Source organism: Chelonia mydas, chromosome 2 (assembly GCF_015237465.2).
Source record: "Chelonia mydas isolate rCheMyd1 chromosome 2, rCheMyd1.pri.v2, whole genome shotgun sequence".
NCBI lineage: Eukaryota > Metazoa > Chordata > Testudines > Cheloniidae > Chelonia > Chelonia mydas.
In genome coordinates, this window is record NC_057850.1 from 64,776,644 (window position 1) to 64,790,670 (window position 14,027).

At 43.9% G+C, this 14,027-nt stretch overlaps 1 protein-coding gene and 1 long non-coding RNA gene across 5 annotated transcripts in view; one reads left to right on the top strand and one right to left on the bottom strand.

The window, feature by feature from the left end:
• The window catches only part of LOC102938622 (syndecan binding protein), a 31,689-nt gene extending 23,081 nt beyond the window's left edge, over positions 1-8,608 (bottom strand). Inside the window, exon 1 of one of the 4 annotated variants that reach the window (XM_037892574.2) lies at positions 8,063-8,608. The gene's annotated coding sequence lies outside the window, so the exon portion shown is untranslated. The remainder of the gene's footprint in view (positions 1-8,062) is intronic. The other 3 variants (XM_037892575.2, XM_043539591.1, XM_043539590.1) reach the window with 3 other exon arrangements.
• LOC122464467 lies at positions 7,820-12,645 on the top strand. Its single transcript, XR_006288517.1, has 4 exons — positions 7,820-7,891; positions 11,183-11,274; positions 11,386-11,447; positions 12,015-12,645. It is a non-coding gene; the product is annotated as an uncharacterized LOC122464467 (long non-coding RNA).
• The last annotated feature ends 1,382 nt before the right edge of the window (positions 12,646-14,027 follow it).

Sequence of the window (14,027 nt, forward strand, 5' to 3'; positions counted from 1 at the left end):
CCCTCCAAGTATTTGCAAATTTAATGTTTACTACCCTTGCATAGCTTCACAGGTAATGAAGTCAGGCTGACTGGTCTATAGATCCATGGCTCCTTCTTTTTCCCCTTTTTAAAGAGGAATACTACACTGTCCTGGAGAAGGGCTTTCTCCTGTCATCCATGAGTTTCCAGGGGCTCCAAGATTTCTTCAGCTAATTCCTTCAGCACCCTGGGGTGAACAGTATCAGGCCCTGCTGAATTGAATTCATTCAAATTAGTCAGAAGATCTGACATGTTCTTTACTTAGCCTGATCTGCATTCCTTCCCTTTTATTGTCTATGATAACTTGGTCAGTAATCCTGTCACGTTATTTTATACGTGAAGACTGAAGCAAAGTAGGTATTCAGCAGCTCTACCTTCTTATCTTCTATAGTCAGCTCACCTTCTCCACTGAGTAGCAAACCCACACCATCCCTGATCTTTCTTTTTTGCCTGACATTTTTCAAAACCCTTCTTAGTCTTGGCGTTCCCGATTTTATCCCTATACATTCAAGCTATTCGCATGTATATTTCCATAGTTACATGCTCCTCTGTCCATTTCCTGTTTGTATCCCTTTTGGTTTTTAGATAGCTAAAAAGCTCCTTGTGCTGCCACACTGGTGTCCTGTGGCTCTTATCTTTCCTCTGCATTGCAACAGCTTGATATTGAGCCTCTAGAATTACATCTTTTAGGAACTGCCAGCCCCCGCCCCCTTTGATGCTTTTTCTTCTTAACTGGTCTCTCCCCGGAACCTTGCCTACTATTTCTCTGAGTTGGCTGAAGACTGCCTTTTTGAAATCCAGTGTCCTTGTTTTACTGTTCTCATGTCCTCGTTTCATTAGGACCTTGAATTCTATCAGAGCATGATCACTTCCTCCCAATTTCCTGACAACCTTCACATTCGCAACTAATTTATCCCTGTTGATCAAAACCAGAACCAAAATGGATGACCCCTCATTGTTTCGTCAACTTTTTGAATCAGAAAGTTGTTCCCTATAAATGGTAAGAACTTGCAGGACACATTATATTTTGCTGAATTAGTTTTCCAACATCTATCAGGGAAGTTAAAATCCCTCATTAATAGAAGCTTGTGTGTGTTAGCTAATCTTGTCACCAGCTTGAAAAATGCTGAATTAGAAGTTATGTCCTTCTAATTAAGTTGAACAAAAGTGTTCCATAGGTAAACATGAAATTCCAGAAGTGCCACCTTAAGTGCAGTCCTATGAAATCTGTTAACGAGCACAGACAGAATTGCAGAATCAAATCCAGGCTCTCCCTGGCACTAGGACAGTGGCTCTCAAACTTTACTGGTGACCCCTTTCACATAGCTAGCCTCTGAGTGCAAACTCCCCTTATAAATTAAAAACACTTTTTAATATATTTAACACCATTATAAATTCTGGAGCAAAGCGGAATTTGGGGTGGAGGTTGGCAGCTCGCAATGCCGCCGCCACCCCCCTCCCCCCAATAACCTCATGACATCTTAGGGGTCCCAACCCCCAGTTTGAGAATGCCTGCACTAGGACCACAGCACAGGCAGGCAGGGTGGGCTGCACAGCTGAACTATGTGCAGCCACTGGAGGTAACAGACCAGTGGGCCCGGGGCAGGGGAGTAGCGCCAGCATCTGGGATTTACAGGCAGCTTCCGAGAACTCACTTCTTTGCTGTGTCAGTTTCATGTCAGGAGTTGCAACTTCCAGGCAGACTCCAGCCATGCAAAAAACACTGATTAGTATAACAAACTACCACCTCTCAACCATCTCTCACCAGAACTGTGTGAACAATGGTTGGTGTTTCTGTATAGCACTCAGCATGAGCCCACCTCAGATCCACGGGATCTTTGCGCTTATTTGAAGGTTATGAAGGGATGAGTGCCTAAAGTAGCAGAGGTTGCCCTACCTTACATCTTCTTCCTTGTCAGCTCTGTTGACAGAGAGACGCTTTAGTAAATATAAAAATCTACTTATAGACAAGAGGGAACCACTTTCTGAGGAAAACACTAAAAGGCTAACTATAATGTATCGCAACGGAAATGTCCGTCAGAGATGGCAAAAACATTTAAGTTTATGAATTTGTATGTTACTCAGCAATAAACTGTTGATTTGATAGTTTGAAATTTAAGCATTCCTTCAGAATATAGGAAGTACTGAGTTTAATTTAAAATGGCAACAATGAATGCTGCAAGGATGGATTATTTTATGTTGGTGCTTTTTTTATTTTTTAATTATTCAAATATTAATTCAGTTAAATTGACACTACAAGGCTCTTCTGTGGACTTCTTGTGTTACTGTTCTCCAATGTCAGTGTGGTCATATTACTAAGTGCTACTTTAAAAAGTGATTTAAAATGTGTTACTTTTACCATATATTGCATATCTGCAGTATTTGTTTAAACTGTACGCTTTTTTCCTAAAATTATTTTTTCCTATTGCAATCCAATTCTGAACATTTTTATGCATTTATAGTAGGACCACTTAACTGTTAATGCAAACATTTGATTAAAAATCAAAGATGGAATTTTTTAAAATGAAAAAACAAATCAGAAAATGAAACCAAAACCCCACAATAATAAAATGGATTTCATAGGGCCTTACTTAAGTATTTGCATACTTTCTGATCTCCTATGAAGTTTATAAGACCAACTCACTCAAACAACTGGATTCTACTGTCCATTAATGCCACTTTGGTGCCATATTAGTAATAGTGAGTGATCTTAAAACAACGAGAAATAGCCAGTGGAGAATTCCCCTTATGTAAGTGAACTTCACCATGAGTGAAAAGCTGGCGGAAGTGGCCAGACCAGGGGTTCTCAACCTTTTTCCTTTCTAAGACCCCACCCCCAGCATGCTATAAAACCTCCCACCTATGTCACAACTGATTTTCTGCATAAAAAAGCCAGGGTTGGCATTAGAGGGTAGCAAACATGACAACTGCTTGAGGCCCCATGCCACAGGAAGCCCCATGAAGCTAAGCTACTCAGGCTTCACCTTTCTGCCCTGGGCTCCAGTGAGTCTAATGCTGGCCCTGTTTGACAGATCCCTTAAAACCTGCTTGCGGCCCCCCAGGGAGCCCTGGACCCCTGGTTGAGAAACACTGCACAACACCCCCTTCACCCACAGGCTAAGGATAGAAAGAGGCAGGTCACTGACTTTCCAGAGCCTCATTTCATCACATGTGATCTTCCAATGGATCTTATGGAAGTTAGAGCAGCAGGGGGTCTACTCTAACATCTGCCAGGACTAGGTGGCTGAGAATCAGGGAGCCACATTATCGAATATTCTCTGCACATGAACTCCCATTGAAGTCAAAAGGAACTCCACACAAAGTTTGGAAACGCTGGATCCTAAAGTTTTTATTTGTGCTTTCCTTTCTTAATAAAAAGTATATGAACTGTCAAGAGAGGATTTTGCCATGTAATCTGGCACGCATGGTTCAAACTTTCTGTTCTCATTTATGCAAGTATCAAGTGCCAGCTTCAAACTCAAAAGATAGGATTTAAATCATCAGGTCATTAATCCATAACCTGTTGATTCACTTTGTCAAATATTGGGGGTAGCCGTGCTAATCTGTATCCACAAAAACAACAAGGAGTCCAGTGGCACCTTAAAGACTAACAGATCGCATCTGAAGAAGTGAGGTTTTTACCCATGATAGCTTATGCTCAAATAAATCTGTTAGTCTTTAAGGTGCTACCAGACTCCTTGTTGTTTTTGATTCACTTTGCTATGTAAAGAAGTTAACTTCCTTGCCTGCTTTTAAACAGATTACTTATATACATCTTAACACTAGCCAAAGTGCATAGCTTAATTTTGCAGCAATACAATAGACATGCCTATGCCAGTGTCAGTCCAAACATTAACAGATTTTTGTGATTCCGTTAGCTATCCGTCAGACAGCTCCTACAATGTCAATTTGGACTATAATCAAGCTTTAGAAAAAAACCCGCTCAAAATTCAATATCCCTGTGCACTACACAGCACAATACGTACAGTATATCTACCTATTTCTAAGGCATCAGTAGTGTATTTAAATGCTACATCTGTGTCTGTAACAGTTTATGGTTTAAATTAGGCTCAATCCCAATTCCTTGTTGTTTTATTTCCCAAATCGCTAGCTCAGAGGACCCCAAACTGTGGGGCAAGCCCCCATAGAGAGGCACGGAGGAACATCTGGGGTGGCGCAGCAGGGCCCAGGTCAATAGGGGGTGGGGAGGGACCACCACCCAGTCCTGCTCTGGCCCCGCCCCCAGATGCTGCCCAGCTCCCAGCCCTGCCTTAGCTTTGGCCACTGACCGTGGCCCAGATGTACTCAGCCCCACCCCCAGCCTCTGGCAATGGGTCCTCAACAAGCCCCAATCCCATCCCAGCCTCAGCCCCCTTACACTGCCCATTTTGTCCCCACTTCCCTCCCCCCGGGAGCCACATCCCCTGTCCCGGCCACCGGGGGGAGGTGGGAGCACAACGCTGAAAAGACTGGGGACCACTGCTGTAGCTGTTCCAATTGAATTAGGGGGGAGGGATAACTCAGTGGTTTGAGCATTGGCCTGCTAAACCCAGGGTTGTGAATTTAATCCTTGAGGGGGCCATTTAGGGATATGGGGCAAAAATTGGGGACTGGTCCTGCTTTGAGCAGGGGGTTGGACTAGATGACCTCCTGAGGTCCCTTCCAACCCTGATATTCTATGAAGAGGATGCAACTTCAGCTTTAAGGCCTTAAATACACTGAGCCAAAAAAGTACATTTAACCAGTTTAGAATTCCCTTTAAAACCAGCATTAACCTGAACCAATTAAGTCTTCTTTTCCCCTCACAGCCAGAGTGGATGAGCTCAAACAAAATCCTGAAAAATCCTTACTCATGCAAGCAGTCCTTCAGACTTCTGCTTGCACCAAGTAAGCCGATAAAGAGAGAAAGAATCTCCACTTTCTTATAATTTTTCTTAGCAATGTCACCTGATCACAAATAGGAGGGGAGGTAGTCCCTGCAATCACAAAAGAGATGGGGAAATGGCCGGAGTGGCATGTTGCTACAATGAGGTTCACATTATGGAAGGGTTTGAGAATCTCTTATTTATAATGTAAATTTGCAGTGAGTCAAACAAAAACCTTAACTGCAACCACAACAGCAGAGATCAATAATTACTGAAGGTCTCGGCCCGAGCTTCTAAAGAAAATTCTACTAAGAAATAGCATCTTTAATGATATTGGGTATTCTAATGGACCGAAAATTCCAATTATTTAAAGAAAAAATCATGTATTCAGCTGAAATATGTGATTAAATGGTCAGATTTATACAAATATTAAAAGCCACCAAGATGAAAAACCTTGAAAAAACTCCCCACTGCAATTAGCTATTGTAGCACACTGTGTAACAGCAGACATCTTCTACCACAGACTTAGTAGCTAGCTTGTTGTAGCTAGCTTGTTGGTTAACATATTATGACAAAAGTATGGACAGAAATCACTACCCTATTATTACAGCTATTTAAAGTTATGAGAAACACCGAGCAGGAAAAGGATTCTGTCTCCCCACACAATCACTTAGCTTGATTTTTGTACAGAGATGACTCAGTCCATTTTTGTTGATAAAATTTTGCATGCTGGTATGTGCTGCAAAACCTAAAAAAGGGGGATTAGATAAGTGACTCTTTGGGGAGAGGGGGAACTGAACTAGCAGACTTAAAAAAGCTTTTCATTAAAACAGATTGCTCCCCTTTTCCCAAAATCCTGGCCTGCAGATGTATTTTGTTGATTCTCTAATATCGGTCTTCCAGACTCCACTGAGAGCAACAGACTGAGGACAACCAGTTGTACAACCCCTCATTCACAGACTCCACCAATGTCATCTCTATCCCTAAAGATCAGCAACTGGTTCAAATTCAACCCAGCAAGACCAAAGCTATACTAGCGGGAAGAGAGAAACACTTTGAAGAACCGACCAAGCAACTGTTCTCCCATTCCATCAAGGACATCTCTAACCTATTCACTTGAAATGTTTGAAGGCTCATGGTCTTGTCTTAATTGCCACTTCGTCTGGAGTCCAAGGCAGCATCAGTGATGAAAATGTCTTCTTATACCTCCAATTTACTGCTAACTGACTCCTTTCTCAGGCAAGGAAGATATCTTGCAGAAGTGACCCACATATTCACCAGCTCCACTCTGGATTGCTACAACTAGTAGCAGCTGCATTTGAAGCTGAAGTTTCAGCTTGTGCAGAATGCAGCAACTCAATTCTAAAGTGTCACTGCAAGGCCTTAGTTCTCATCATTAAGGACATTCACGAGTCAGGACCCAGTTATATCAGCAATCATCTTCATCCACAACCCACTAAGTAGGCTGTCCTTCTCTCAAAAATTTAGCTTATAAATCCAGAACAAAGTGAGAATCAGAGTAAAGTCATTCTCAGAAGAGGAGTTACAGAGTTTTCAGAGGAAAACAGTCTAATCCAGAATAGTACCATCTTCAGAGTAATTTGGTGACCTACGCACAAAAGCAATCCTTCAAGAAAACAAACTTTCCAACCAACTATAGTCCAAGGCCATCCTCCTCTATCAAGGCACAAGAAGATTAACAAACCTAGTCATGTTTCACAGTAGCAGCCGTGTTAGTCTGTATTCGCAAAAAGAAAAGGAGTACTTGTGGCACCTTAGAGACTAACGAATTTATTTGAGCATAAGCTATCGTGAGCTACAGCTCACTTCAGCTTTATGCTCAAATAAACCTAGTCATGCAATCCTCATCATGAAGCTCCAAGTAGGTTACCTGAGAAGCACTTAGATTCTGTAGTGACCGGCATAAAAGAAAGGGAGGGGAATGTGGGGGGAAACAGGGCTGATAACTAACCACAGACTAAAGATCTCTACCTCTAAGAATGTAGGCATAGATAAATATTTACTATAGATCCTGGATAAAATAAACTTGTGGTCTCAGAAGAAAATGAAAAGCAAATCAGTCAGCCAGTACACAAATGAAAAGCTAGTTTATATAGGCAATCCTAACTGACCATTGTTGCAAGGAAGTTAGTTGAGCCTTACTTACAAACAGGTATTTTATTCATCATCTTCTATAGTGTTCAAATTATCTATAAATTAAAACTCTAATCCCAAATAGTTTTACCCAACCACTACTAAAGTAAGAAGCTGATACACAGTGGTATCTCAATTTTAGCCATGTTGTCAAGGAGATAGTTAAGGACTCTGTCTACACTGTCGACATCCTAGCCATAAAATCTGTTCCTACATGGATAAGTCAAAGTGAGTTAGTTTGTAAAAACTAAGAGCATTAACCAAGTTATGGCACAGAAGCCTGAATTAGCCACTGAATGGTTTGTGAAGTGCTACAGCGCCAGCTACGGCACTACCGGTCTTGTGAGCGCACCAGATCTATCCCAGTAACACCGACGCTTTCAAGGGGAGGTAAAAGATTGCCAAAGATACAAAAGAAAAACCACCTCCTCCAGTAAACCGAGCCGAGCAGACGAAGCACTAATTACTCTCGCTGGGTAATCACCAGAGAGCCCAAGGGAGCAGGGGCTCGGCTCGGCTCAGCTCAGCCCAGACCCCCACCCCCAAGCCAGGACTGCCTTATTTCGGGGGGCTGTGGGAGACTTGCAGGATTTCCCATTGCGGGGTCTCCACGGTACCCAGGTCTGCTGTTTGCCTCCTTCAAGGGGCAGGATCAGGAGTTCGAGTAAATGACATGCCCTGCTCCCCCCGCTAAAAAAACCCCGTCTCCCGCCCCCCCAGCCGCCGCCGCCGGCCCGGTGTGGGTGTGTGTGTGTATGGGGCGGGGCCCTCAGGGCTTTACTCCCCGCCCGCGGAGGAGGGGTGGGGGAGCGCGGGGCCCAGCCCCACGCCGGGCTCAGCGCCTGCCCGAAGGTAATGGCCGGGCCGGGCGGGGCGCGCTCTGTACCCGGGCCCCCAGCCGCTGCGGCTGCCCGGGTGGGGCGGCAGCGGCGAGCGAACCGGGAGAACTGAGGGGCGGGGGTGATACCTCTCCGGACCCCGCTCCCGCAGGGGCAGAGCCGGGCCGCCCACCCCGACACTCACCGGCCAAGCCGAGGCAGCGGCTGCTATTCCCAGACCGCTGGCGGCGGCTCCTAGCGACGCGTCTCCACAGAAGGAGCGGCTACCGAGGCTGCGGGACAACGGCTGAGTGCGAGGCTGTGCGCATGCGCCGCCCTCGGGGCCCCGTGACACGGCGGAAGGAGGGGGCGGGGAGTCTTTTGCCCGCTGGGGGAAGCGCCTGCTCCCTCCCCCGTCCGTCGTGCCGGGGCCGGCACCCGCCCTCCTTGAGCGTCTGCAAAGGGCCTGGGCGGCGATCTGCGGGGGAGGGGCGGCCCTGGCGGTGGCGGAGCCGGCGAGGGACGCCCGAACCCCCATTGTCTGCAGCCTGGTCCGCCGGGCGGTGCCCGCCTAGCGCGGTGTTACAGCCCCCCTGCCCCGTGCACAGCAACGCAGCCCTCGTGCCCCGCCCCAGCGCCCCCCAGGCCCCTCACACGGACCCCCTCCCCCCAACCCGTGACCGGAGCTGCTGGCTCAGCGGCATGATGATTCCCCACTTCCGTCGGTAGCCCCGGCGCGTGACAAGCCGCGCGGCGCTGGCCTTAAGCTCAGCGCGTCTTTTCACACACATGCGGGGGGCAGGGGGGCAGGGGGCTGCCCCCGCTCCCCTCCCAGCGGCGCCGAGCCGCGGGGCGCCCGGAGACCCTGGCCCATAGGTGCTGGCACTAGGGCAGCTGGGCAGCACCCCTGGGGTTGAAGTGGTTCCCATCGTTTACAGGGTTTACGGTTTTGTTCTCTGGCTTTCGGCACCCCTTCTGTAAAAACTGTTCCAGCACCTCTGCCCTGGAGGTGACTCAGTTGACCATGGAGTTAACCTGAGTTCATTTATACAGCACAGTCCTGATTAAAGAAATGAAACTCCTCATCAAGGCCCCTGTGTCATGCTGAGAACAAGAGAACTGGTTTTACATTAAAAACAAACAAACAAGGAGTCCTTGGGGCACCTTAGAGGCTAACAAATTTATTTGGGCATAAGCTTTCGTGGGCTAAAACCCATCAGATGCATGGAGTGAAAAATACATAAATAAATACATAAACATTTATGCCCAAATAAATGTGTTAGTCTCTAAAGTGCCACAAGGACTCCTGGTTGTTTTTCCTGATACAGACTAACACGACTACCGCTCTGAAACTTGATTTTACATAGTGTCATGGCCCTGAATTACGCCCTTCTACTTTCATAGCCTTGAGGTATGATTTTGGCATGGGGCTGACAAGAAACTAAAGCATGTGACAGTTGTGCATACTGTGAAGTTTTTTGTTTTTTTTTAAATAGCCAGAAGTCTGGGATAATCTCAAGTGAGGAGCCACAAGTGAAAACTGCAGCTTTCCCCGAAGTATATGAAAGCTTCATAGCACCCACCATAGCCATATTTATTTATATTATGTGTGTTCACTCTCTAGAATAAAGGGGGGGGGTTTCAATCTTTCGTAAGATATTTGCCTTCTTTACTCATGTTTTTATCTTCTCAAGTCAGCAGCTGGGTGCCCATATGATTCAGTGTTTCTGTTTCCATTTCTTTCTCTTTTTTTTTTTTTTGTAATCTGTTAAATGGTTTACGTACTGTTCTTGGTTGTGTTTGTGGTTTCACTTCCTCATAGGAGGGACTTCAGTTGCTCTTTTTGTTGCTGTCTTGTAGACAGTTTCATTTGTGGCTAGATATGGCACTTGGCTTCACCTCATCATTGAAAGAAAGCATTTGTGGATTTAATTTGTTTATTATTCTCAGAAACATTCATATAGTCACTTGGAAGACTAATTTAGATTGCAAGGTCTTTAAGGGAGGGACCGTCTTTTTGTTCTGTGCTTATACACCATCTAACACAATTAGGGTGACCAGATGTCCCGATTTTACAGGGACAGTCCTGATTTTTGGGTCTTTTTCTTATATAGGCTCCTATTACCCCCCCAACCCCTGTCCCGATTTTTCACACTTGCTGTCTGGTCACCCTAAACACAATGGGGTCCTGGTCCATGACAGTAATACAAATAAATAATAATAATAATAAGACAGATAATGACTCTTTTACTGCTTTTCTAGCTTTGAGTGTGACCACAATTAGTTGTTTAAAAGACGTGGACTGAAAGATCCAGAAATATTAAAGTAAACCAGGTTCAGCATACCAAGGGAGCAAGCTGCAGCTGATTTAGGCCTCCACCTTATAATGAGCTCAGTGCTGGCAAACCCTTGCACCCACACCAAGTTCATTGTAGGATTGGGTCTTTAGTATTGTCCACAAAACTTAAATGAAAGGCATTATAGCGCAGTTTGAAATTTGTGTACTCAAAAATAATCAATACGTAATAATTCAATTATGGGCTTCATAAAACCAAGTTAAGACACATTTCTGAGCCTAGTTCCATTAGGCTCCATTAGTCAATGGGAGTTTTGCCACTTTCGCAGAAGCAAGAATTGGGTCCACAATTCCTGCCATAAAAAAAACCAAAAACCTTATGTTTTAAGGCCCCAATCCTGTAATCTGATCTGAAATGGATGGGTCTCTCTGCAACCCCTCTCATTTCAGCAGGACTCTACATTAGCAAGAGCGAGAGCTTCCCCAAACACTGGGTCAGTGTTGATGCGCCACAAGGATAACTTGAGGGAGTCCTTGAAATGTGTCTTCTGGCTTCCCTGAGTGCTTTCCCTCCTTTAGCTTGCCGTAAAAGATCTTAGATGAGCAACTGCCAGACATTCTGATGACATGGCCTGCTCATCTCTCCTGTGACTTCATCAACCGTGTGGGGATGCTTGGAATGCCTGCCCATATGAGAACTTCAGTATTTGGAACGTTGTCTTGCCATCATTGGTTTCCTCAGACAGCCCATGTGAAGTGAAAGTGATTCAGCTTCATAGCATGGCGTCTGTACACCATCCAGGTTTTGCATACATACCTCAGAGTTGGGAACACAATGGTTTTGTAGACCTTCAGTTTTGTTTGACTGATGTCTCTACGCTCCCACACATTTGCACGTATTCTGCCAAAGGCCATGCTTGCTTTGGCAAATCTGGTGTTGGTTTCATCATCAATGTGAACTGCATGTGACAGTGTATTGCTGAGGTAGGTGAACCCTCTTCAGTATGATGTTCTCTGCGATGCTTCCAGATGCCTTTTGTGACTGACACCAGGACTGGCATCAGACACTGGACTGATGGCAAGCTCTTCAATTTGAGGAGACTATAGGAGAAGACAAAAAGGTACAGGAAGTGGCTGTTCATGATCTTCTGTTTGCTGATGGCTGTTCCCTGAATGCTAAATCTGAGTCTGACGTAGCATGGATTATTTTTCTTTGGTTTATGACAATTTAGGTCTTACGATCAACATAAAGAACACAGAAGTGATGTACCAGTCTGCACCAGAAAAGCCTTATGTAAGCCTACTATCACAATGAATGGTCAAACCCTCCAGGCAGTGGACCACATAGGTAGTATGTATGTATATTCACGGTTACAGGGCTAGCTGAACCTCTGGTCTGTTCAAGTGCACTCTTAGTGGTCTCAGGCCTTGTTTTCTTACCTGTCTTTAGGGTAGAATCACACAATTCTCATTGCTTTAGACCAGGTCCTGAGTTGAAGTACCCTCTGGATCAACTGTGCCTTCCCAGCAGGTCTGGGTTCATGTGGTTCTTTCCTTTAGGAATCTGTGACCAGTGGCTTACAGTGACCCAGAACTGCCTTTTTAAACAAAAGTATTGTTTATTTAACCAGAGGAACAAAGCATCAGCATAAAAGACAGAATTTTACACCACCACAAGGGGTACTTACATATCTATCATACCTAGTGTCCTAGGCATGCCTATTTTACCTCGGGCTCCTAATCTCAGGGATGGGTTGGGGGAGGAGGGGTGGGTGGGTTGAGTGTCAGTTTCCAAAAACCTAGGTAAGTCCTTATGGGAGTGTGGGTGTCTTTAATTCCTGCTATGGTTCTTTGTTCACAGTTTCCTGAACTTGGACTTGCTGCCCAACATCAGTTTGGTGAGCTCTGCAGGCTCAGAGGTAGCACATCCAAGCCGATGGCTCTTGTATCATTCATGAAGTGTTTGCTTAGAGGTGTATATTGAGATCCACCTCCCCTTTCCTGGGTGCATTTCCTGACAATCCTGCTATTGAATTAACTCAATATATGTATACAGTAAACCGCAGAGTAACCAGGTCATATGTAATATTTATAAATTCATACAGGAAACTCAAAATTCATCACAACCAATGTAATTCATAGAGCTGGCTGGAGAATGAAAACCTATATTTGTGAACAAATTTTAAATTGTTTTGTTTCAAAGTTTTCAAAATGGACCCGTTCTTTTTGGGGGAGGAGTTGAACATTTTTAAAATGCCTTTACTGTTTTAGCTTCTGCTAGTTTCTGCTGTTCTGAATTGGCCTTGAGCAATGACCTTTCCTGAATTGGAGAATAAGAAAAGAAGATAGATAGGAAAAAGTGGGAGTGTCTTGAACAACTATAACTTAACAAGCCTCACATACTTTGAAAATATTTGTATAGGGATAAGTACCTTAGCAACCTGAGATAAAAAAAAAACATTTATCTTGCTTAATATAATAGATATTCTCATTGTATGTATGACAGGACCGGAACATCATCTAAATAGCTAGAAGTAGACTTCTAAATGTTATTTTTTTTAAATGCAACAAAATGCAGTTAAAATGCTTTTAGTGTATGTGAACAGTTCAAAAGGGGAGGACTTGCAAACGTTACTCCCGAGTAGTTATACTTTACCCTAGCGCACAAATCAGATATATGTAGTATTTTTAAGGGTATATTTAACTGAGCTGTTGTAGAACTAAAAATAGCATGTAAAAATAGCATTTTTAAAACTCTAATATGATATTGTTTTCTTTGGTTTTGAATAGCAAGATCAAGTAGGGCTGGTTGCTTTTCAGATTAACTGTTTATGGAGAGGAGTCCTTAATTTCTTAGTCATTGAAGTTCACGGGAGTTTTGCTTGAATAAGGGTTACAGAATTAGATCTATTGTTTGAGAGCAGAGCAAACATATGGTGAAGTCATCAGTTTTTTGTTCACTTAAATTGCAACCAATAGCTTGGTAATTTTTCTGTTGTTGAAATACTTTTTTAAACAAACCCTGTTATTGTGCTAACATCCGGAGAATAACAGACTCTACCCGTGGGGAAATAACTAGTCATCAGCAGCTGAAGAATTCCTAATAAAATAATCTATGGCAGATAATGGGGGCATTTTCCCCCTGAAACTGGAAATAGACTCTACTTTGCACATGAGAAAGCTCTCTGACCATCCAGCAGCGAACAGTTGTGAAGAGTCACTTGGACTCTACAGAGAACAAAGACATTTGTTCTCTGCCATATACATTGTTTGTATATGGCAAAGAGGGATCCAGCATGTATGTGGCAGATATAATTATTAAAAAAACCTACATTAAAAGATTATTAAGGTTGCAAAATCAAGCACTCAAACGTTAGGAAATGCCAGACTGAAGGCTGCTTGTGCAATGTTAATTTGGCCCTCTTGTGCATATCCGTGATGACACATTCTTTAATCACATGAACATGTGCTATTTTTTCCACTTCTGGCTCATTCCAAGGAGGGACAGTGCTAACTGAATGAGCAGCTGTTCAGTTTTCTCCTTGTTCAACAAGAAGCCGTATGACTTATTTACTGCACACTATTCAACCTGGCTTTAATGGCAGAATTATTAATTTCCTCATGGGCTTTTCTATTATGCTTATCAGTGTGCTTCACAAACATTAATGAACTTATTTTCAGAGCAACCCTATGAGATGAGGGAGTATTATTATTCCCATTTTACAAATGGGGACTGAGACACAGAGAGATTAAAGTAAAAAAAAGTATATGAATTTTGGTACCCAGTTTGAGATGCCTATAGCCTGGTTTTTTTTCCCCCTGAGAAATTAGCATTCTGCAGCACTTTATTGGTCAGTACACACCTTCTGACTGC